This window comes from Heteronotia binoei, chromosome 2 (assembly GCF_032191835.1).
Source record: "Heteronotia binoei isolate CCM8104 ecotype False Entrance Well chromosome 2, APGP_CSIRO_Hbin_v1, whole genome shotgun sequence".
In the NCBI taxonomy this organism is placed as follows: Eukaryota; Metazoa; Chordata; class Lepidosauria; order Squamata; family Gekkonidae; genus Heteronotia; species Heteronotia binoei.
The window spans coordinates 183,849,748-183,870,726 of record NC_083224.1 but is presented as its reverse complement, the minus strand read 5'-3'; the positions used below and the strand labels follow the sequence as shown (position 1 = coordinate 183,870,726).

The 20,979-nt window shown below is 48.5% G+C and overlaps 1 protein-coding gene across 1 annotated transcript in view; it reads right to left on the bottom strand.

Moving 5' to 3' along the window:
- RFX2 (regulatory factor X2) overlaps positions 1-17,724 on the bottom strand; it is a 59,480-nt gene extending 41,756 nt beyond the window's left edge. Inside the window, exon 1 of the mRNA XM_060232627.1 lies at positions 17,555-17,724. The gene's annotated coding sequence lies outside the window, so the exon portion shown is untranslated. The remainder of the gene's footprint in view (positions 1-17,554) is intronic.
- Between the last annotated feature and the right edge of the window lie 3,255 nt (positions 17,725-20,979).

Genomic DNA, 20,979 nt, shown 5'->3' with positions numbered 1-20,979 from the left:
GAATTTATTTATTTCCTTCCTTTATATCCCCTCCTGACTCCTCAATGGAGATCCAAGGTGGTTTACTTTCTCTTGCTGTCTTCCATTTTAGCCTCATAACAACCCTGTGAGGTAGCCTGAGAACAGCTGAATGGCCCAAGGTCACCCAGCAAGCTTCCACAGCACTTGTGGGGACTCGAACTTGGTTCTCCCAGATCAGCGTAATATAAGAGCCACATAGAATAAATGCCAGATGTTTGAAAGCCTCAAGACAGGAAGGAAGGGAGGGAGGGAGGGAGAGGCAGAAAGAAAGCAGCTTTAAATGTATTATCCAAGCCTCTGACTGGCTTGGCTTGGAGAAGTGATTTAAAGACAAATGCCTTCTCCAAGCTGGTCAATAGGGTGGTGGGGACTTTGAGAGCCACATAATATGTGTGAAAGAGCCACATGTGGCTCCTGAACCACCGTTTGGCCACCCCTGTCCCAGATCCTAATCTGACAATCTAACTGCTATACCACACTTGCTCTCTTCTGGAAGTCTGCCTCGCAATGGGGACTGACTTAGAAGAGGCATTCCCTACCAGTGTGAAAAGGAGTGCCTCTTCCAATTTACCCAGTGACGTGGGTTGTAGTTGGTGATGTCTCAGACCACGCCCCCTCCCTCCATGTGATGGGGAGAGGGAATGCCTCTTCCAAAACACTGTAAAGCTCTCTATACAGACATAAAAATAACTAGCATTTGTTCTCAAATCTGTTCTTTGGTTCAATTGCAGAGGGGCTTTAAAAAAGAACAAACGGTTGCCCTGACCCAGGTAGCCTAGGCAAGCTTCAGATCTCGGAAACTAAGCGGCTCTGACCCCGGCAAGTACTTGGGTGGGAGACCTCCAAAGGAATACCAGGGCTGGGATGCAGAGGCAGGCATATCAGGCCACCTCACTGAAAATCTCCAAGCCTTACTAGGAGTTTGCCAGAAGTCACTACGACTTCCAGGCACATGCATGCGCGTACACACAAAATACTAAAAAAAATTATCAAGTGGTTTATCACCCATAGATTGAATAATCAAAGCTTGCCGTCTAACCCTCCAGCAATTTGATGGGCCCACCAAACGGGCAAAAATGTTCTGCAGAAAAAGAGAGAGAAAGGAGGCAAGTGGTTAATGCCGAAGCCTATTATGATGTTAATTCCTTGCCTCCCCACTGCCCAGAAATGCAATTAGATGTTGCATAGCTACCAGAGATACACCTTAGAAGGAATGTTCGCATGTCCCTTGCAGCACAAGCAAGACTTCAGAGCTCGCAATCCAGGGGACCCGAGGACATGCTTTGCTCCAGAGAGATCTCTGGGGACCTGCGGTTAAAGAGACCTAGGTGCGAATCTCCCCATTTTCAAGCTGGAGGGCCCACATTGTAAAAAGCATCCTAAACCTGATGCATAAACCCTTCACAGATCTGCAGTTCCCATGTACACAAGAACCTATCCCGCTGTGTGAACTGCCACTCATTTATTAGCGTGTTTAAGTTTTTACACCTCCGCCTCCCCCGTACCGAAATTCCAAAGGGGCTTTGAAATGACAGAAAATGCTCATAAATGCAAGAGCATTCTAATAAAAGCCAGTTTTTTTTTAAAAAAAAACCCCAACCCCTTACAAACAGCAAAACAAAAGGCCGCAGCTAGTTACCAACCTCCAGGTGGGGCCTGGAGATTGTACTGGAATGACAAGAGATCTCCAGAGTTCAGTTCTCTTAGGAAATGGCAGCTCCGAAGGCCAGATTCTCTGACATCACATCCCCTCAGAGCTCCTCTCCTTCAACTCTGATCTCCTCAAGCACCACCCTGAAACCTCCAGGAATTTCCCAAGCTAGAGTTGGCAACAGAATGCCAGCCTCCAGGTGGGACCTGAGGATCCCCCTGGAATTACCGCTCGTGTCCAAACTACAGAGATCAGTTCCCCTGGAGAAAAGGGATGCTTTGGAGGGGGGGGGCTCTATGGCTTTGTACCCCACTGAGGTCCCCAGGCTCCATCCCCAAATCTCCAGCAGTTTCCCAACCTGGATCTGGCAACCCTATCCCCCACCATCCCCTGACGGTGGCCAGGAGGGACACGGCAATGTAACAGTATCTGCAGCTTTTACCAGATAAAAGCTGAGATGGATTCCTTAAAAGCTGAGAAGTATTAGGGCCAAACTAAGCAATGACTTCAGGGACTGGTAACCAGATCACTTGATGTGTAGCTGAGGACATGAGAAGACCCGATACAGGCCGAGGCTGCTGCATTGTGGAAGGAGAGAATTACTCTGTGTTGCTTCAAGGGTTGCTAGGTCCGACTCAAGAAATATCTGGGCACTTTGGGGGTGGAGCCAGGGGACTTTGGGGGTGGAGCCAGGGGACTTTGGGGGTGGAGCCAGAAGCATGGTTGTGACAACTGTGATTGAACTCCAAAGGGAGTTCTGGCTATCACGTTTAAAGGGACTGAGCTCCTTTTAAATGTCTTGCCTACATTAATGAAGGATAGGAGCACCTTCTTTTGGGACTCATAGAATGGGACCCCTTGGTCCAATCTTTCTGAAACTTGGGGGATGTTTTGAGGAGGGGCACCAGATGCTATGCTGAAAATGCTGGTGCCTCTATCTCAAAAAACACCCCCCCCCTCAAAGCCTCTGATACCCACAGATCAATTCTCCATTATACCCTATGAGAACCAGTCTCCACAGGGAATAACGGAGTGGCCAGCAGACATTTATCTTCCCCCCCCACACACACACTTTTTGATAACCCTGAAGTGGGGGGCCCCCTCCAAACCGGGGTATCCCCTGCCCCCAGCTAGAGACTGGCAACCCTAGCTGCTTCTCTGATGAAAACTGACCCCGCCCCATTCCCGCAGGGCTGTTTTTAGTTCCCACCAATCCCATTCCCCAATGACTTAGCCCTGAACCATACTGAGGAGGGGACACCCAAGGCTGAGAATGATGCGTTTCCATCCCTCCGTGCTGCCACCATCCCCCAACTTGGCAGAGGTTTTAACCACGAAAACGTGTTTTTCCTCCCAGTGGCACAAAAGCCACTGTTTTTTTTTTCTCGTAAGAACATCAGAATCTATTACCTGTCTAGTTAATCCACGTTGATGCCTCCCCTCCCTTGAATCTCAGGGCAGTTCTCCCCTTTCTATTTTATCCTCATAACAACCAGGCCTCATAGCCCACAGGAGCGGAGCTCCGGAACCTCTAAATTTTATTGTGCTCTTTCTTCCTTACCTCCTCCCGCCCCTGCCAAAGACTTGCTTCTGGGCTCCACTGTTCAAACTCCCTGCGAGAATTTTGCTAAACTCTAAGGCAGGAGTGGCCAAACTGTGGGTCGGGAGCCACATGCAGCTCTTTCATACATATTGCGTGGCTCTCAAAGCCCCTACCACCCACCTCATCGACTGGCTTGGAGAAGGCATTTGTGTCTTTAAATCTCTTCTCCAAGCCAAGCCAGCTGGTGGCTTGGAGAATGCATTTAAAGTTAAAGTTGCTTTCTTTCCACACGCACACCCATCTATTTGCATTCGTTCCTTCCTTCTGGCTCTCAAACATCTGACATTTATTCTATGTGGCTCTTACATTAAGCAAGTTTGGCCACCCCTGCTCTAAGATCTGACAAACTTTCTAATATTTCCCCTCACAAAATATGGGGAAATAACCAAAACATATAAAGCAGACAGAATGGAAATCTTCATCATGCCACATAGAAGAAAGTCATTTTAAAAGTATGATGGGAGTAAGGTTTTCTTATGACAATGATAACTCAAGAAGCGTTTTAAGGTAGAGGCTGAGCAGACAGAATTTAGGACACCTTCCGGCGATGTCACGGGTGTGTGGCCTATGCAAATGAGTTGTGCTAATGAGCTCTGGCATCTCTTTTTCTACGAAATGACCCTATAACTCTGTAAAACAGGAGAGGCAGAGAGAAGGCAACTGGTCCCCAGGCCGCCCAGCAAGCAGATCTCAGCTTGATCCAATCAAGGATCTGCCTTCGCCAGCATCCCGTTTCCTTTGGGGAAGCCCGTGAGCAGGACATGAAGGCATCACCCTTTCCCTGTCGCTACCTCCCCAAATAGCAGGCGTTCAGAAGGAGACTGCCTCTGAACATGGAAAGTTTAATTTAGTCATTGTTGAACAGACCTAATCCTTCTTTTGTGGCAGCAGTCCTGTGTTCCTTGAAGGAGTGCTTCCTTTGGTCTACCCAGAATCCACTCCCTGTTCCCTTCACTGGGTGATTATAATGCCCCTGTATAGATCTACGCTGCTGCCTCATTTAGCATCCTGTCTACAGTTCTGGGTGCTGTATCTCAAATACAACATCACAGAGCTGGAAGAAGTACAGAAGACGGCAGCTGAGACAATTAGGGGGGTTGGAGCACCTTCCCTGTGAGGAAAGCCTGAAGAGTCTGGGAGTTCTCAGTTTAGAAAAGAAAGGGGGGGGGGGGGAGGAACAAGATACAGGTTTATAAAATCAAGCATGAGCAGTCAGGTTAGAACAGATAAAAGGAAGACCTTCACCCAAAGGATGATTAACACATGGAATTCACTGCCACAGGAGGTTGCGGCGGCTACAAGCATGGACAGCTTCAAGAGGGGATTGGAGAAACATACGGAGCAGAGGTCCATCAGCGGCTATTAGCCACAAGGTATAGATGGAATTCTCTGTCTGAGGCAGTGATGCCCTGTATTCTTGGTGCTTGAGGGGGGCATAGTGGGAGAGCTTCTAGTGTCCTGATCCCACTGGTGGACCTCCTGATGGCACCTGGGGTATTTTTTGGCCACTGTGTGACACAGAGTGTTGGACTGGATGGGCCATTGACCTGATCCAACATGGCTTCTCTTATATGAGATTGGAAAAAGATAAATTTTTCTCCCTCTTCCCAAAATGGCAAAACTTGAAAGCACCCAATGAAGCCGATAGGCAGCAGATTCAGGACAGACAAAAGAAAATTCTTTACATATTCTTTACACAGAATATGATTAAAATATGGAATTTGCCGCCAGAGGACGCATTGATGGCCAAAAGCACAGAGACTTTAAAAGGGGATTAAACAGATTTAGGAAGGACTGTTCAGTGGCTACCAGCCATGGCAGCTAAAGGGTACCTTTGAATTCAGAGGCTGCCATCCACTGAATCCCAGAGCCAGGAGGCAACATCAAGGGAAAGCCTTGGTCTCTATGTCCTGTTTCTGGCCCTCCATAGGAACTGGTTGGCCACTGTGTGGGACAGGATGCTGGACTTGATGGACCACTGGTCTGATCCAACAGGGCTGTTCTTCTTATGTTCTCAGGATCCTGAGTTCTAGTATGATGGGGAAAGGAGAAAAAGTTTGCTCACCGCTCCCCACCCCCTGCCCTGTGTACAATTTTACAAACCTCTATCAGGTCCTTTCTGAGTCCTCCCCTCCTGCCAAAGTCTCAAACGCTTCTGCCTCACAGGAAACCACAGAACACCTCTTTGCCAACAGCTCCCCTTGCAGAAAAACGGTCGCTAGAAACAAAAACCCACGATCCGTGGAAACGTTTCCACTGATTCCTAAGAGGTTTCTGAGCTTTCACCGGCTCTTCCTCAAAGGAAACGAGAAAAACGGTGCTGTGGATTCTGGAAGCCAACGAGGCAGATTGGTTCCCTTTCTCTCTGGCCCTCCATGCTCTACATTTCTGAATTTAAAACACACACACACAGGGCTGTTTTGTAGCAAAAACTCCTTTGTGTATTAGGCCAGACACCCCATATGTAGGCAATCCTCCTGGAGCTTACAGGGCTCTCAGTACAGGGCCTACTGTAAGCTCCAGGAGGATTGGCTACATCAGGGTTGTGTGGCTTAATATGCAAAGGAGTTCCTGTTACTAAAAAAGTCATATATACATACATACATACACACACATGGCTTTTTTTTTAGCAGGAACACACAGGAACGCAATTCCAGCTGGCTAGGTGTGGCCTAATATGCAAATAAGCTCCTGTTGGGCTTTTTCTACAAAAAAGCCCTATATATGGATAGACAGACAGACAGACAGACAGACAGACAGATATAGGTAAAGGTAATCAAGCACCAGTCATTTCTGACTCTGGGGTGATGTCGCGTCACAATGTTTTCACAGCAGACTTTTTTACAGGGTGGTTTGCCATTGCTTTCCCCAGTCATCTACACTTCCCCCCTAGCAAGCTGGGTACTCATTTTACCGACCTCGGAAGGATGGAAGGCTGAGTCAACCTTGAGACGGCTACCTGAACCCAGCTTCCGCTGGGATTGAACTCAGGTGGTGAGCAGAGCTTAGGACTGCAGTACTGCAGCTTTACCACTCTGTGCCACGGGGCTCCACTTTGATCCAGTATCAAAGCAGGTCCACCGCGACACCTTTGCACAAGCTGGAAGGGGCTTCTGCAGGTACCCACCTGCCAACGGGCAAAATCGATAACTGCCGGCGCTTGTGTTTTCTCCGTCATGGCTCCTGCCTTGCTGAATGGCCTGCCGGAGGTGGTCAGGAAAACTCCCGCTCTCCTGGCTTTCCGCAAATTATGCAAAACTGAACTATTCAAGAGGGCTTATCTGCACAGGTAGTAGCGTTACAATTTACAAAACGGTTTTACGCATTTGCTTGGATAAAGGATTAAGGACTGAGGTCTATACTGCTGTGTTTAGTTTATTGTAAGTAGGATCCTATTTATGCAATTTCTGTAAGGGTTAACAGGTCCAACTCAAGAAATATCTGGGGACTTTGGGAGTGGAGTCAGGAGCAAGGTTGTGACAAGCAGAACTAAACTCCAGAGGGAGTTCTGGCCATCACATTTAAAGCGACTGCACACCTTTTAAATGCCTTCCCTCCATTTGGAAATAATAAAGGATAGGTGCCTCTACCTCAAAAAACAGGGGCCCCCCCAGAGCCCCACATACCAACGGATCAATTCTCCATTCTACTCTATGGGAATCAGTCTCCATAGGGTGTAACAGAGTGCCCAGCAGACATTCCCCCCCCCCCCATTTCTGATAACCCTGAAGTGGAAGGGGAGCCTCCAACCCGGGGGATCCCCTGCTCCAAACTGGGGACTGGCAGCCCTAAATTTCTGCACCACTTAATGTGTGATGCGAATATTTGTGCCATGCTTGGTTGGCCACTGTGTGGTTCCAGACTTCTAAAATCCTAATGTCCCATTTTTATGATTGTACTGGCTCACAATGTGTAATCCGCCTAGAGTCCCCATGAGAAAGGCAGACCATAAATAAATATATACAGAGAGAGAACCTTGCCTGATCACCTATAAAGAGCAACAAGGAATTCGAGGTGAAGGAGGAGGAAAACAGATTCGGATGGGTAGCCATGTCGGTCTGAAGCAACAAAAGAAAGTTTGAGTCCAGTGGCACCTCTTAAGACCAACAAAGCAGGAACTCATTTGCATGTTAGGCCACACCCCCGACACCTAGCCAGCTGGAACTGTGTTACTGTGCATTCCTGCTAAACAAACAAACACCACCACCACCACCACCCATTTTGGGTATAAACTTTCATGGGCATGCAGGCCCATAGCTACAGTGGGGCCCAGGGGGGAAAGGCCACTCCATACAACCCCCCCTTCAATCTGTATAGCCCCTCCACTGGAGGGCCTCCAATCTGCCCCCTTTCCTCACTGCCACTCGCCATTGGTTTGAACAAGTGCAGCATTGCTACTGTAGGGGCTTTAGATTGGCACGGGGGCGGGGAAGAGAAGTCTACTTGTAGTCGGATCACCCTGGAAGACAGACTGAATTAGCCAAATGAAGGGTGGGGGGAGCTGTAGCTTTACTTGAGAAGCAGAGAAAATGTTTAGGGCCTAATAGGGTGCCCTCCCCCCAACAAAAAATGCTGCTGCAGGCCCCGCCAACGTGAGATCCTGGTTACAGCCCTGTGTGCATGCACACTTCTTCAGATACGTTGAAAAAAATCTTCCTCATGCCTTACATATAGGTAGTGGAGTAGTTGCTAGGATGGGCTAGTTAAGAGTCAAGTAACTGGGTGATAAGTATAGCTGAGATGGGATTAAAGCAGAGTAAGACCTGTGAATAGCAGCAACTTAGCACACAAGTACAAGAGTTAACAAACGGATGTGAGAACTACGTTTGAGTCCAGCGGCACCTCCGAGACCAATAAAAGTTCAGTTCTGAAGGAAAACATTTGCAAAGATAAGTCCTTTCATGTTGGGCTGGCCCACTGATAGAGTATATTGCTCCAATGCCATCCACAGACTGATTAACTGAGAAAAAGCACTTCGGGGAAACAGTTCCAGGCATAAGAGACAGAGAGGGAAGAGGAGAAGGGCAGAGTCAGTTACAGAAAAAACATTTGTGGGGCTCTGTGAAGAGAAGGTTGCAGGCAGAAGGGGCAGTGAAACAGAACGGGTGCTTTTCCTGTAGCAGGACCTCCTTTGCATATTAGGCCACACCCCTCTGATGTAGCCAATCCTCCTGGAGCTTACAGCAGGCCCTGTACTAAGAGCCCTATATGCTCTTGGAGGATTGGCTACATCAGGGTGTGTGTGGCCTAATATGCAAAGGAGTTCCTGCTACAAAAAAAGCCCTGGATAGAACCATTTAAGGGGGCAGGGAGACTTTGGGCAGCTGAGGGTGAAGGAAGTGAAGAAGCAAAGGTCACAGGTATAAATACGCAACAGGGTTGCCATCCTCCAGGTGGGGACTGGAAATCTCCCAGAATCACAACTGATCTCTAGACGGCAGTTTCCCTGGAGAAAACACCCATTTTGGAGGCTGGACTCAATGCTGTCCATTGTAGCCTACTGAGGCCCCCTCCCCTGTCCAAGAATTCACCACCCCAGAGTTGGCAACCCAAATAAGAAGGACAGATCAGCGGCTCTTCCAAAATAAACAAGTGATCTTCTCCTGGGAAGCAGAAAGGGATCTTCAGACACAGTTACCCTGGGATGGAAGATAACACACAGATGCTATATTTTCCCATGGAAATGTTCCACCCCGCATATGTGAATCTAGTCTCTGTTTGTCTAGAGTCATCGGGGCTATAAATGCTATAAATGCGTCACGTCAGATGTGCTAACTGTGGGGTGTGAAGCAGGGACAAACGCTCCCAGTGTTTGTGCACAGTCCGGGGTTGTAAAGGCCTTCTTTTGCTAGCATTATTTAATATTTGAACTGGAGAATTTTCTGAATCAGATTTCCCTGCGACGCCCACATCGCTGCTTGGAACAGCCAGTGCGGCGCAGCGGTGAAAGAGTGTCGGACTAGAATCTGCGAGACCTGGGTTCAAATCCTTTCGTACCACGGAAGCTCGCTGAGTGACCTTGGACCAGTCAGTCTCTTAGCCTGACCTGCCACACAGAGCTGTTGTGAGGATAAAATGGAGGAGAGATGAATGATATAAGCAGGGCTTTTTTTGTAGCAGGAACTCCTTTGCATATTAGGCCACACACCCCTGATGTAGCCAATCTTCCTAGAGCTTACAGTAGGCCCTGTAAGAAGAGCTCTGTAAGCTCTTGGAGGATTGGCTACATCAGGGGTGTGTGGCCTAATATGCAAAGGAGTTCCTGCTACAAAAAAGCCCTGGATATAAGCCACTTTGGAAAGGTGGGATATAAATGGATTAAATAAATGAAATAAAAACTCAGTTAGGCTGATTGTCTTTAAATAACCAGCTGCCCTGTTTCCAATTAAAGCTTCCTTTCCTTTACCCCTCACCTCCACTGACAGCTGTAATTGTGCTTTCCCCTCCAAATCCCAGGGCAAGAGGCATGTGGATTCCAGTAAGGGCTACCAGGTTTGTGTTGGAAATCATCTGGAGACTTTGGGGGTGGAGCTGGGAAAGGGTGGAGACTTTGGGAGTGGATCCAGGAGAGGGCTGGATTTGGGGAGGCAGGGGTGGAATTCTAGCAGGAGCTCCTTTGCATGTTAGGCCACACACCCCTGATGTAGCCGATCCTCCAAGAGCTTACAAGGCTCTTTGTAAGCTCTTGGAGGATCAACTACATCAGGGGTGTGTGGCCTAATATGCAAAGGAGCTCCTGCTAGAATTCCAGCCCTGTAGGGAGGGGAGGGGCCTCAGCATGGTACAGTGCCACAGAGTCCACCCTTCAAAGCAGCCATTTTCTCCAGGGAAGCTGATCTCTGCTGGATGGAGATCAGTTGTAAAAGCGGGAGATCTCCAAGCCCCACTTGGAGGCTCAACAAACTAAAAGCCCAAAGGGCATATGAACATATGAAGCTGCCTTATACTGAATCAGACACTTGGTCCATCAAAGTCAGTATTGTCTTCTCAGACTGGCAGTGGCTCTCCAGGGTCTCAAGCTGAGGTTTTTCACATCTATTTGCCTGGACCCTTTTTTGGAGATGCCGGGGATTGAACCTGGGACCTTCTGCTTCCCAAGCAGATGCTCTACCACTCAGCCACCGTCCCTCCCCAGCCACTGTCCCTCCCCACAACCTGTATTGCTGCAAACACTTGTAAACGAGACTTATACAAAAAAACTTACATGAATTCATGAATGCATTTAATCCTGTGTGCTGACTCAATAAAAATACTTGAAACAGTTCATAAAGAGCAGTCCCTCCATTTCACAAAGACCCTTGAGGACACACACGAAATAAAGAACAATTTCTAATGACTTCGTAGAGCTCCCGGTATTGATCCGCAGTTCAGAAGAGTCCAAAGTCCCTTATGTGGAGGTCTCGCGCAACAGGACACCGGTAAGACCCCGTTTCCCGGAATCGCTTCCTCAGGCGCATGCATGCTCCAAGCTACATGTTTCGAGGCACACTGCTGCTTCTACAACATTCTCGTTGAGCCCAGCACAGACCACTGGCATCTCCAAACGCTCAGACAGAGCACTTGTGACACGAACAACCTTATCACAATCTGTCCGAGCGTTTGGTCCGTGCTGGGCTCAACGAGAATGCTGTAAAAGCAGCAGTGTGCCTTGAAACATGTGCAAGCATCCAGTTGTTACTGACTCAAGGGGTGACGTCACGTCAGAATGTTTTCTTGGCAGACTTTTTGTTACGGAGTGGTTTGCCATTGCCTTCCCCTGTCATCTACCCTTCACCCCCAGCATACACTGGGTATTCATTTTATTCAGCGGGTACTCATTTTACCAATCTCGGAAGAATTGAAGGCTGAGTCAGCCTTGAGCCGGCTACTGAAACCCAGCTTCCGCTGGGATCGAACTCAGGTCATGAGCAGAACTTGGACTGGAGTACTGCAGCTTATCACTGCGCCACGGGGCTCCTTGGCAGTCTACTTTGCCTTATTTAAATTAGGTCTAATTTTTAGGGATGTCGTCAACCCAGACCTGAGCTGTACCCCTCTCTTCACCATTGAATGACAGAATGCTGTTCCACACAAAGAGTTCTTCACATACGGAATAATACCAGACCAAAGAGAGGGGTTCAAGCCTCACTTTCTCCCTAACACATTTGTTCTCTACTTTGTTGTTGTTCAACTCTTTGCGACCCCATGGACAACGAGTCCGACTCTTTGCGACCCCATGGACAAAGTCACGACAGGCCCTCCTGTCTTCCACCATCCTCTCAAGTCTGCTCAAATTCGTGTTTGTTACATCAGTAACGCTGTCCAACCATCTCATCTTTTGCCGTCCCCTTCTTCTTTTGCCTTCTGTCTTTCCTAGCATCAGGATCTTCTCCAGGGAGTGCTCCCTTCTCATTTGGTGGCCAAAGTATTTGAGCTTCAGCTTCAGCATCTGACCTTCCAGTGACCAGTCTGGGTTGATTTCCCTTAGGACTGACTGATTTGATCTTCTTGCAGTCCAAGGGACTACACTACACACAGGCTTTTTTTACCCCCCCCCAAAAAAAACAGAGGAAATGTTGTCAAGGAAAAGACAAGAACCAAGAACTACGTGTGGGGATTTTTTTTACCACAAAGCATCCAACTGTGAGAGGCTTACTCGTGGTTCAGCTGAGGCAGAGGGCAATCGCCAAAGCGACAACCGGGCCTAAGTCAACTACTCTGAACTCCAGAGGAAGGCAACACACATGCTGGTCTCTGCCAGTGGGGATCAGGCTTCTCTAAGGCATATTTTTGAGCCTATTAATGTACTATGATACAATAATATCTGTTTCATGAGTGGAGGTCCATGCTCCAATTCAAGGAGCCTTCCTCTGATGCAGGGGTGTCAAACCCATTTGTTATGAGGGCCACATCTGACATGAATGAGACCAGGCCAAGCCATGTATGACATAAAATGTAATGCCAGGTAGCAGAGGTATAAACTTATATAAAGGACACAGACAAAAACAATTACAGATTTAAAGACTTGAAATAAAACATGCTTAAAACATTAGCACTCCTTGGTCTTAAAGGTGCTTTGTTTGTATCTCTCCCGTGTGATCCAGGGAACTGGGCAAAAGAAGCTTTGGTTCTTTCCTTCCTTCCCCAGGGGACCAGGAGGGGGAGGAGCCGCAGTCAACAGAAGGAAGAGAGGCTTTGCTCAGTAGCTCTGCTGTGCTATTGAAAGAGCCTGGCAAAGCAAGCGCTCTCTTTCCCACTTCCTCCCCAAGGGGGAGCCTCAGCCAATGGAGAAAATAGAGGCTTTGCTCTGTAGCTCCTGTGCTATTGAGCAAGCCTGACAAAGCAAGCTGTGATGCAGAAGGAAGCAAGACAGTGAGAGAAGGAAGCAGATGACAGCCAGTTGCTCAGAGGCCTGATAGGAGCCCTCGGGGGGGGGGGGGGTCTGATTTGGCCCTTGGGCTACGTGTTTGACACCCCTGCTCTAATGTAAGAGCCTCTCGCAATGGGAGCGGGTTCCTTATGCAGAAGAGAAACCGCTGCTTCTGGCAGAACTGAACTCCAGGATCCAATCAACCAAGAGCCCTCCTTGGGCAGGTTTCATTTGTTTCAATGGAGCTTACATTAAAGGAGACCCATCCTCCTTTCTTTGGGAGATGGTGCACAGTAGGAGAAGAGAGACGGTGCTGGGCAGTGGAAGTCCCCCCCCCCCCCCGCCCCACCCCAAGTTTGCATCTTGAACTTGCTGCAAGCTGATACTCTGCAGTCTTAGATAAGCCACTGGTCTCCCCTATCTATAATATGGAAAGAGTAATATGATGTTTCCCTACCTGGATGGCCCAGGCTAACCCAATCTCATCATATCTCAGAAGCTAAGCAGGGTCAGCCCTGGTTAGTACTGGGATGGGAAACCATTAAGGAAGTCTAGCATTGCTATACAGAGGCAGGCAATGGCAAACAGGAAGGTCCTTTGCCTTGAAAACCCTACGGGGGTACCATAAATCAGCTGCAACACGATGGCACTTTCTACTCCCAATATCCCGTTAACAGTCACCGTTCCACGGTTCCCACTCTAGCAGTCCCTAAGTACAAGACCTCAGATTCAGGTGGGCAGCTGCGTTGGTCTGAAGCAATAGAACAAAGTCTGAGCAGTGGCACCTTTAAGACCAACAAAGTTTTGTGCAAGATATGAGCTTTCATGTGCGCACACACTTCCTCAGATACTTTGAAATGGAAGTTATCAGTCTATACATATAGACAGAGCTTGAACAGCAAATTATCATACAACGCAATGAAGATGGTTGAACCCAGGGGTGGCCAAACTGTGGCTCAGGAGCCACATATGGCTTTCACACATATTGTGTGGCTCTCGAAGCCCTGACCACCCTGTTGGCCAGACTGGAGAAGGCATTTGTCTCTAAATCACTTCTCCAAGCCAAGCCAGCCAAGGGCTTGGAGAACGCATTTAAAGTTGTTTTCTTTTAACTTCTCTCCCCCCCCCCCCAATTTATTTGCCCACCTGCCTTCCCTGTCTTGCGGCTTTCAAACATCTGATGTTTGTGTTTTGCGGCTCTCCAACATCTGATGTTTATTCCATGTGGCTCTTACATTAAGTAAGTTTGGCCGCTCCTGTTTTAACATATGCATTCAGGAGTAACAAGCTAAGTTTATATAGTCACCATTTGTTTGGATTTAATTTTTTTTTTGGGGGGGGAGGACAGTGAAGCAAATACATATGCCAAACTTGGAGATAGATGATAACTTTATTTGCATCACTCTTCCTCCCCCAGAATTAAATCTAAACAAACGGTGAACACATAAACTTAGCTTATTATTTCTGTTTTGCATCTGTTAAAGAATCTTCATTATGTTGTCTGCTAATTTTCTGCTCAGCCTCTACCTATACGTATGGACTGGTAACTTCCATTTCAATGTATCCAAGGAAGCATGCATACACACGAAAGCTCATACCTTGAATAAAACTTCCTTGGCCTTAAGGTTGCCACTGGACTCAAACTTTGTTCTACAAGACCTTAGATCCAAGTTATGCAGCAGCTCAACCATTTCGCAAGGGTCACCTTGCCACTTTGGGAAAAGGAGCAAAGATTTGCTCTTCCCTCCACTTCGAACTCAGGTTCTTTAAGGCTTATCATAGTCCAGGTGTCCCACTTAAAAGCTCACAGGGAGAATTCAGGGGCCAAAAAAAGGCAATTTGGGATGGACAGACAGCCCAAAGTTGAGGAATGAAGAGGGAGGGCAGACGCATGAGACACCCAGGACCTAAGTGAAGGAAGCCACGGTTTCACATATCTGAAACTTAATCCTGCATCAGGCCCGAGAAAACCAAGTTCTGCTCCCCCAGCAGCTAACTTCAAGCCTTGGCACGCCGGCCAGACGGAATCCTGTTCTAGGAATGCTTGCCAGACTTCAACGGCATTGGCATGCAGTTCTCGACAGGGGGGGGGGGGGGGGGTTGGACGGTTTTAAATAGATCTCCGCAACCCTCAGCAAGAAACAGTGGAGAGTTTACGAGGGACAAGAAACCTCCCGGATCTGCACCCCGCCCACCCATTACATTATTCCGCCGCTTGTAAAAAGGCCCGTGGGGTTTATAGAATGTCAACCAATGGCACAGAGAAGAGGTTTAAATGCCCCCCTCCCCAGTTCGGGAGGGGAGGAAGTCCGATTCTAGCACCTCTTTCTTTCCTCCGCTCCTGCAAATTGTGAATTGCAAAGTTCAATGAAGAGAGATAGTTCTCCCTCCTCCCCCCAAAAAAGTATGTAGGTCCAATGCTCCAATGCAAAGGGCAAAGTTTAGATGCTCAGAAACTGATTTGTGCAAAGAAACTCACCTTAGGTTTATTTTATTATTATTATTCAGTTTGCTGCTACGGTCTAAGTTTTTTTTTTTTAAAGAACTTGGCACTTTTTAATTTACCACTGAAATCTTAAGCATATGAAAAGTAATGAGAACTTCAAGTCCCCTGTGTCCAAGGAACAGCAACTGGATCCCCCAAATCATTTCATATTTATAATGAGAGTTTTGGGAGAAAAAGAAATCCTAATTGCTTGAACTTCTCGTCTAGGAATCTGAAACATCTGCTCCGGCTTGCGATCCTAAAACGTGCCCCTGGTATCAAGGATTCCCATTCCCCCCCACCCGCACACACATCCCAGACTGAACAGAGCAATCATTAATTTCTCCATAAAATTCTTGGGTTTACAGAAATCAATCACCACAGAAATGACCCCACCTCGGTGCTATTGGTCCAAAGATAAAAAATGACGAAAACCAGAATTTCTTATTGATTCTACCCAGCTTTACCTCTTTGAATTCAAATGATAATTCAAATTCAGGAACCTGATTTGCAAGAGAGAGAGAGAAAAGAAATGAAATAAACAAGAAATTAAATAAAAAGGGAGGGAAATGTTACTTTTATCAAGCAGCCTTTTTAAATATAATATGCATTTATAAAACATTGCATGGCATTTAACAGAATTTATAGGAAACACAAATTCAGCCCCCACCCACAATACACGTGAAGCTGCCTCATACTGAATTAGACCATTGGATCCATCAAGGTAAGCATTGCCCACTTAGACTGGGAACAGGCAGAGGTCTTTCACATCACCTGCTACCTGGCCTTTGACCTGGAGATACGAAGGATTCAACCTGAGACTTTCTGAGTGCCAGGCAAATGCTCTACCACTTAGCCACAGCTCCTCTCCCAAACCAGCCCCAACACATTCCCATTTACAACTCGTTCTGTAGCATCTTGCCAGAGAGCTCAGCGCAAGCAAGCCAAACCACACGAAGGATTCATACAAAAACAAACCGATTATTGCTGTTCAGGAGCTACGGAACATGGGAAAGATTGCAGGTGAGTTTAACAGATCCCACCCTGCAAAAACAAATAGAGCAAAGGAAGGGGGAGATATTGAAAAGAGACAGTGCCTGGGGGAAAAGTCTGATGAGCTAAACTCTGGAGGGGGGTGGGGAGAGGAGCTACTACTGTTCATTTAAGGTGCCAGGTGCTGTACAAGTCACCCCAGGGGCCAAAAAATGCAGGCAAGGCCATAGCAACGAAAAGGGGAAATGATTTGTACAGCTGGTTGCTTAGCACCCTGAATGAAGGCAGAGGGGGAGTTTTGTGTTCACATGTCAAATCCTGCTGCTCCCAGCTGTGCTTTTGGCAGTTCATAACCTGCCACCAGGAGGATTTCTGCATCTCCCCATGCTTTGCCCTCATGCTGGGAAGAGGTGGGTTTAAGACAGTGCCCTGCTTGCTCTGAATTTAGGGGATCTGTCTGCTGCACACCCATTCCCTTTGCCCTAATCTGGCTCTGCCCTTACCAACTCTGGCTCCTCGTTCCAGCTAATCATGCCAAACTCTTTCCTTTCTTCAGCCAATCCAGATTCACTCCAGTTCTCACACTCCTACTTTCCAAATTACGCCTGCACTCCTTCAGTTCACTATGGCTCCACAAATTACATACTTTCTTCTCCTTCCCCTTGCCCCAGGTTTGCCTTTTCCCTTCCACAGCAAATCTGGCATTCTCTCCAGCCTAAAACCTGAGTCACTTTTGGTGCCCTGGCTCTTGCCTGTTCTTTAAGGAAACTTTTTTTCGAGATCCAGAGTCGCTTCGGATAACCCTCCCGCACGTTTCATTGCATGGCAAACTCTTTCTCTCACTCTCTATGAAAAGAGCCCCCATCTCCCCCCCCCCCCCGATATTCAGAGCCACACTAGATTACCCACTCCACAACAACGCTTCCCTCCCGACTACACACTTAATCCGAACTCTTCGCCTCTTTCGCCATCCACTCCTTCCAAAGCCCCGCCTCCCCATCATCTACTCCTCCGAACCGGAGTCACTCCAGTTCCCTTCCATCAGCGATCCCGAGCGACTGCGGTGGTCTACTCCCGAAGTTGTTTCTCGCTGTCCCAAACCCACTCTGCTCCCACTTCCAAACCCTTCGCTCCCACTCCAAGGTGTCCTGGCGGTCCCCTCCCTCCGATCCAGAGTCGATGCACTTCCTCCGATATAAAATCCGGAGCGACTTCGGATTGTCTGCTTCCGAAGTTGTTCTTCGCTCCTCCTCCTCTCCCCCCACCCCCGCCACCAGTTCAAACTCTTCCCCTCCCACTTCTCTCTTTCTCCGGAGTGACTTCATTCTCTGCTCAACCCCAATCCGGAGTGACTCCGGATTCACCAGCATCGCCTACCCCGGATTCACTCCTCTTCCCCCCCCCCCGTCCGCTATCCGCCCGTCAGTCAACCCCTTCACCGGCCGGGCTCACCTGCCCTCCTCCCCGCCGGGCTGGCCGGGCTACGCTGGGCTCGATCGGCCGGGGCTGCGTGCGGCTCCCGTTGGCAAGTAACAGTCTCCAGGGCTACGGTCACTATGGCGCCTCCTCGCGCGGGGTTTCGAGGCAACTGTTGCTAGCCTCGCCACTGACGTCACCGCTGGGACCCCTCCCTCAGCCCCGCCTGCCACGCCTCCTCGGAGAAGGGGGGAGAAAAGAGTATTTGCGTCGCACTTAATTGGGCGGCAGCAAAGAACCAATGACGAGCGAGCTACGTCAGACTGGGCGGGGCCGGGAGTTGGCGGGCGTTTTGGCGCGACAGAAGGGTGAGGGAGGGAGGGAGTGGGAGACGCCTGGTAGCTTCGGAGCATGCACAGAGAGCGCCTTTTCTGCACAGAACGAACGGCTGAACGAGCCTTAAAGCGAAGGGAACGCCTCTCTTCTCGCCCTTGTCCAGGCGGCTTTCCCCCTCCACTTCCTCTGAGCATGTACAGACGGCTTCCACCGTCGAGTGGTCCTGAGTAGGGTTGTGATCACACACACACGAAGTAGTGCACTGAAGGCTCATAATTTGGTTTGTGTGATCGTAGCCTATGCCTAAACTGCCACTCCTGGCCGGATCATGCAACCGGTGGAAGGGGAGAGAAGTCTGGCGTAGGATGAATTCGTTAAAAATAATTCATTAAAACCCGAGTGCTGAAGATACAATTTCTAATAAAAGAAAATTGGGGGATGTACTGACAATGAGAAGTAGGGAACTTGTTTTGTGTAAAAGACTGGGTCGGGCCTGTAGCTTTAGGGGGGGCTGCACCTTGACCTCTTGTTGGGTGCTCCAATTCAGGAGCCCTCAACCTTCCTTCCCTCTCCCCTGCTGCCACAACGGGGGCCAAAGCTGAGAGGTTGGGGGCTGCCCCCTCCCTCCCCCATGATTTAAACTGCAGGGGAGGGGTCCCCAGGAGCAGCCTCTGCCCTTCCCACACCATTTAAAGGGCCCACATGGGAGGAGCAGCGGCTGCTTCTGGGGACCCCTCCAGTGTAATTTAAATCATGGGAGAGGAAGGGGGTGGCCCCCCAACCTCTCAGTTTTCACCCCTGTGCCTCCTCAAGTGGTGACAGCCGGGGAGGGGGGAGGTCAGGCACCCTGAGTCGTGGTGGTGGCCAGGGGAGGGGACTGCCAAATGCCCCCTGACTTTTTTACATGCCCCTCCCCAACTTTTAAAATCCTGGCTACGGATGGGCCTGGGTAGGTGGGGAGAGAGGAAGACATCTGGAACCTGGTTAGGTGAAACTGTATTTGGGGTAGAAGGTCTACCAAAGGAAGATTGGGTGGTTAAGCTGAAGGAGAACACCCCACTGGTGTTAGTTAAGGTAATCTCATGGAACCTCCATGGTCCAGAGCACTCTAAATTTAAAAGGCAGCAGGGGTGTCTGGTGTTTTAATAGGAAAGGAAGATGATGGGAAGTTAACTGGAAGCGGTTGCATTTAGAGCAGGGGTGGCCAACGGTAGCTCTCCAGATGTTTTTTGCCTACAACTCCCATCAGCCCCAGCCAGCATGGCATGGGAGTTGTAGGTAAAAAAACACCTGGAGAGCTACCGTTGGCCACCCCTGATTTAGAGGATGTTGTGAAAGGAAGTTAGTCAGTACAAGGTGAGAAAAGAAGAGAGAAAGGAGATTTACACTTCGGTATCCAATTTTTCCCTACATTTTGTGCATATTTGATTCTTGCTAACATGGTAAAGTAGCTCAAAGCTGCCAAAAAACTCACTGTTGAGGGTTCTTGCTGTGTATCTGCATGAGTTTCTGCTCTGCTCTTGTATTTACATCTTCCAGGAGAAAGTGATTATTTGCCGGTTGGTTTAATTTACTTTGAGTGCAGGATCTACCTGCTGTCCAAGAAGACTGCTGGCTTTCTTTCTAGTTAGCTTCTGCTTGGGGTATCCCCCACAGAAAACTGGTTGGAACTTTCAGTCAGCCCTCCTGAAACATCACCAGTAAAATACCTGCCTTCTGAAGAGATTGCGTGTTCCCTGTCTGCATCATTCACTGCTCAAATCTTCAGAACCAGTTTGGTGTAGTGGATAAGTGCGCAGACTCTTATCTAAGAGAACTGGGTTTGATTCCCCACTCCTCCACTTGCACCTGTTGGAATGGCCTTGGGTCAGCCATAGCTCTTGTAGTCCTTGAAAGGGCAGCTGCTATAAGAGCTCTCTCAGCCCCACCTATCTCATGGGGTGTCTGTTGTGGAGAGGGGGGGGGGAAGGTAAAGAAGATTGTGACTGCTTTGAGACGTTGAGATTCAGAGTATAGGGCAGGATGTAAATCCAATATCATTCAGAAAGCACATACCAAACTCATACAAAAAAGGGGATCCTTCACGTATTTGAAAAGTTATCTTTGTGGGGTTTCAAGGGTGGCATGACCTCCAATTTTAAATCAGGAAACAGGAAGTCTATATAAGAAATGTGGGCAAATACTGCTCAAGTGCCCACGTTGCACCCCTGCATGCATACCCAATAGGCCCTACAGACTACAGGAGACAAACACTTCGACTGCAGAGCAGAAGTTGGCAGTATTTCCTGCCCCGCCAGATTAGCTAACAAGCATGGAGAACAGAGCTCTGACATGATCTAGCCCTTTGCCAAGAAGCTGGATTGCAAATAAATTCTACTCTCTACTGTCAAGAAAATGGAAAAGCAACTACATTCTACCCTCTACTGTCAAGAAAAGGGAAAAGCAGGCAACAGAAGTGGGCGTATTGAACTGAGACACAGGCGTTTCTCATCTGTAGTTCCATAGTATTTTGGTGGATTAACAAGGTAGCATTCTAGGAGAAATATTTCTGAATATCCCCCAGCCCAAAGAGCTAAATGGAGCCTATCTTATCAGAGGCAGCGTATCTGAAGATCCACTGGGGAGAGGCTGTGGCCTGCATTCCTTACTTGTACAGTTACCTGCTGGGCCCTTGAGAAAAGAGGGTCTCAACCTGCCAGGCTCTTAAATCTCTTCTGACTTTTATTTCTCGAAGCATTGGCAGGGAGGTCTCTGCTTGAGTGAGAGCCAGTTTGGTGTAGCAGTTAAGTGCGTGGACTCTTATCTGGAAGAACCTCCACTTGCAGCTGCTGGAATGGCCTTGGGTCAGCCATAGCTCTCACAGAGTTGTCCTTGAAAGGGCAGCTTCTGGGAGAGCTCTCTTAGCCCCACTTACCTCACCGAATGTCTGTTGTGGGGGGGGGGTGGGGGGGGGAAGGTAAAGGAGATTGTGAGCCAGTCTGAGATTCAGAGTGAAGGGTGGAATATAAATCCAATATCATCTTCTATCGTGAAGGAGTTCCAATTACAGATGTTCTGCTCACTGCAAAGGGATCCATTATATAAAGTAGCAGCATTATTTGAACTGCGACCTTCTTGGGGCTGGC